Source organism: Dryas octopetala, chromosome 2 (assembly GCF_963921425.1).
Source record: "Dryas octopetala chromosome 2, drDryOcto1.1, whole genome shotgun sequence".
Lineage (NCBI taxonomy): Eukaryota > Viridiplantae > Streptophyta > Magnoliopsida > Rosales > Rosaceae > Dryas > Dryas octopetala.
The window spans coordinates 8,377,847-8,382,071 of NC_141367.1; the positions used below are offsets into that span (position 1 = coordinate 8,377,847).

Consider the following 4,225-nt stretch of genomic DNA (forward strand, 5'->3'; position numbering starts at 1 on the left):
TTGCTTCTTTTATTTGTTTTATTTAATTATGTAGGTTAGTTATTCTATCTTGCATGTTAGTCGTAGGTTGATTAATGGATTCGTATGCTTTAACAAATCGTTTATCCGTCTCTTGGTCTGTTAGTTTGATGTTTGCACGTATTAAATTTCCACTATCTATTAAAACCCCCGTCACTAGTTGTTTGCATCCTTTGACTGGCCACCTTAGGGTAATTGCATCTAGTTTATCCGTTAGGTTTAGCTGTGAAATAGTCAAAGACACTAAACCACAAGTAACAAGGGAATAAGGGATTATTCTTGGTAGTGGGGTTGGGCGACCTGTATAAGGAAATAGTCAAAGCTTATATGTTGTGCATGTTTGACGTTCTCATAAAACTTAATGACTCCTACATGGGTAACAGCTGCCTTAGCTTGAACTAGGGAACATGTAGGTTAACTAGCTAAGGAAGGCCCAAGAAGCTCTTAGTTTATGCATTAGGAGAACAATGGCGAGAAAGTAACTAGCCAAACCTTTTTAGCTGTCAAACTTTAATATGTTGTGTTCAAATTAACTGTCATTAGCCTTGGATGGTTATTGCATGCTTATCTGATTTGAAACTGAAAATTAACATTGCAAGATAGAATAAAGTGTGTGTGCGTGTGTTTCCATCTTTCAAAACCCCCATTTAGTTTTTCTAGTGATTATTTGCACTGATTTGTTGTATATTAACCATTCCCTGTGGGATCGACCTCGTGCTTGTACGCTTTGCTACTGATGCGATTCGTGCACTTGCGAGTAAACTTAGAATGAGATAATTGTTTGTTTTGTTCTAAGAAAACACATCAACAAGTTTTTGGCGCCGTTGCCGGGGAATGGTGTCTAATATCAATGAATTGGTGTAATTAGTCATTAGAATTAGGTTATATTAGTTAGATTTCAGTTTTTGCTAATTTTTAGTTTTTAATAAATGCCATGCCTTTATTTGCATTCCTTCTACTGATTGTGTGTTTTCTCTTGATTAGGTGTGTTTTATGAACCCTGAACTTGTTGCTAGGTTGGAGAGGCTCAAGGACGAAGCTTTAGGTGCATCACAAGTCAGCCCGCAACCTAGTGCATCAGATTCGAGTAGTGAAGAGACTGAGAGTGTCGACATGGCTGAAGCAAATGAGATAGTGCCGCAGCCCCTGAGCCATTTTTCAGCACCTTCGCTGCCCACTCAACCATCGTGCATTCGGTATGCCACCATAGCCACTGATTTCGAAATCAAGAGTGGTCAGATTCACTTGTTGCCGAGCTACCATGGGCTGAATGGGGAGGATCCGATCCACTTTTTGAAGGAGTTTTCCGGGGTTTGTGAAGCCGCACAATTGAGGGGCCTAAACGCTGATCAGTACCGTTTGAGGATGTTCCCTTTTGCGCTTAAGGACAAGGCAAAGAGGTGGTTGTATTCGCTGCCCAGTGGTTCCATTTCGACATGGGATGATCTTTCGAGCAAGTTTTTGAACAAGTTCTATTCCATTTCCAAGACTAATTCGATTCGGAAGGAGATCCTTGGATTTGTGCAAAAGGCGGACGAACCATTCCATGAGACTTGGGACAGATTCAATGAGTTACTTACTAGCTGCCCACACCATAACTTATCTCCTTGGTATGTGATTTGCTGTTTTTATCAGGGATTGTTGGAAAGAGACCAAGCCAAGGTGGATTCGGCATGTGGTGGTGCATTTATGTCAAAAACGGAGGATGAGGCTACAGAATTGTTTGAGTCGCTTTCTTTGAGTTCTCAACAATGGGATTCCAATCGTGCAAGAGGAGGACCAAAGAGAGGGTTATATGAGGTGGCTGATGTGCCAAACACCATGGAGGGACAGATTATGGAAATCAAGACTATGGTGCAGAAGTTATCTTTGGCTCAAGAGAAGATGATGAGTGCGCAAGGACAAGGGGGTGACGTGGAACAAGTGAACCAGGTTGGGAGCTATCCTAGGGTGCCGTATGACCCATATTCCAACACTTACAACCCTGGATGGAAGAACAACCCGAATTTCAGGTGGAGCAACAACAATGGACAGCAAGCTAGTGGGAGCACCAACAAGCCGTATGTGCACCCTAATGCCGAGAGGTCTAGTTTGGAGGACAAGATTGCTCAGATTGCTCAAAGCACCACTTCCCTTGCCCAAAGCACCAATGCCTTCATGAACCGTACCGAGCAGCAGATGCAAGCCAATTCGAAGGCTATTGCACACTTGGAGAGTCAAATGGGTCAGATTGCCACTACTTTGGGTCAGAGAGAGAAGGGGAAGTTGCCAAGTCAGCCCATCGTCAACCCGAAGAATGAGGAGCATGTAAATGCTATTTTGAGGACTACTGCAAGAAAAAGAGTTAGAGTGGTCAAGACTAAGGAGGTGAAGGAAGTGATTGAGATCAGTGATAGTGAGGAAGAGGAGGATCCGGAAATGATTGAAGAGAAAGCTGATACACGTGTGATTCCCCTCATTCCGGACATTGACATCACCAAATTTCCAGCAACCATGAGGGAATTGAAGTCTATTGAGAAGAAGGTTGAGGAGCAAGGGCATAGTCACAATGTTCCTAGGGAGATTCGTGGTTATCTCTTTGCATCTTTTCCAAGCAAGAAGAAGGATCCGGGCTCGTTGGTCATATCATGCAGCATAGGGGAGCATAAGATCACCAATGCCTTAGTTGACAGTGGTGCAGCTATCAATGTCATGCCGCTGGTTGTGTTCGAGAGGCTTGGATTTAAGGAGGCTGATTTGCAACCATTTGATGTGGACATTCGCTTCGCCAACGCTTCAGCCCAAAAAGCTTGTGGTATGCTTGTGGATGTTTTGGTTAAATGTCGTAAATTACTAATCCCCTCTGATTTCATAGTGCTAGATGTGCCGACAATTCCGGGCGATGTCTCTATTATTCTTGGGAGACCATTTTTGTGCACCTCTAACATGGAGTACAAAGCATTGGAGAGCGCCATGACAATTCGGCACTACACCAAGCAAGAGGTGTATTTGCTCACTTCCGAGATGCCAGAAAACGAGGAGGTCACTTTTTATGGAGAGGAGAAGTCCGAGATGGAGAGCTTCCTCAGTTCGTTCCTAGGGAATGCCGAGAGTAGCAATGGCAAGAGGAAGAGGAAAGGACGTAAGTAAAGGAGATGGCAATGTCAGGCTGAAGACAGAAAAACAAGCGCTTATTGGGAGGCAACCCAAGTTTTTGTTTCGAATAATGGAAGAGGAGTCATTGAGGACCAAGGAGGCCGCGCCTACCCTTGGAGTGTCCACGCTTGCGTACGCAAGTAAACAGTTTCTTTATTTCGCTTCATAAGACAATTTTTCATTTTGGTGTGTTTATTTGGTTTTGGATGTTTGCAATTTCCTGTTTCGCTTAATTTGATCATTCTTGCATTTATTTCATATACATTGAGGGCAATGTATCAATTAAGTGTGGGGGGAAGGGCAATTGTCATTTGTTAGTGTTTTTAGGTTAGAACAAGTGTTTAGGGTGTTTTAAGTGTTTTTGAGCGTTTTTAGAAAAAAAGAAAAAAAAATTTCGTTTTTAGTGTTTTTAGGTGTTTTTAGGTTAGGAAAAAACTTTTTCTTTTGTTTTTAAACTTAGGGTGTCAAAACCCACATCAAAATGCACGTTTTCGTTAGATCTCATTCACCTTAGTGATGGATGTGATTCTTTTGAAGTGTGCGACATTGTTTTAAAAACAAAAAGTTTTTTTGAGTCATTTTGGTTGTTTCAGGTCGTTTTGAGTCCCCAACTAATTGATTTGAGTGTGCATGATTGTTATGAGCATGTTTTAGTATTGTGTGTATATTTGGTGTTCTTTTCATTCTAATAGTGTTCCATAACATATCTTGCAATTCTATGTCATTTGGCCTTGTTGATATGAATTTAGGTTGTGATTAGCATTACTAATGATTATATGCATAATAGAGTAGACTTGCATGACCTAAGTGAGCTTTTGAGCCCTGTTCTTCAATTCTTGAGTGTTGCGCGCCACTCTGATTCTATCATTGTCATATAAGTCGTTGTTTTGATCTCATTATCTTTCATTTGGTCATTTGCTTGGAATATGCATAATCTTGAATCAATGAGCTAGAACTCTTTTCTTGTGTACACAAAGCATGCCGTATTTGCATAACTCTTGAGAAATGAATTTAGGCCCTGTTTGTGTACCCCATAGCCTGAAAGCCTACCCATTACATGTTTTATCCTTAG

The 4,225-nt window shown here is 41.6% G+C and overlaps 1 non-coding gene across 1 annotated transcript; it reads right to left on the reverse strand.

Annotated features, from left to right (window-relative positions):
• Positions 1 to 1,512: 1,512 nt before the first annotated feature.
• Positions 1,513 to 1,619, reverse strand: LOC147292881 (small nucleolar RNA R71). The gene has a single exon (XR_015120951.1). It is a non-coding gene; the product is annotated as a small nucleolar RNA R71 (small nucleolar RNA).
• Between the last annotated feature and the right edge of the window lie 2,606 nt (positions 1,620 to 4,225).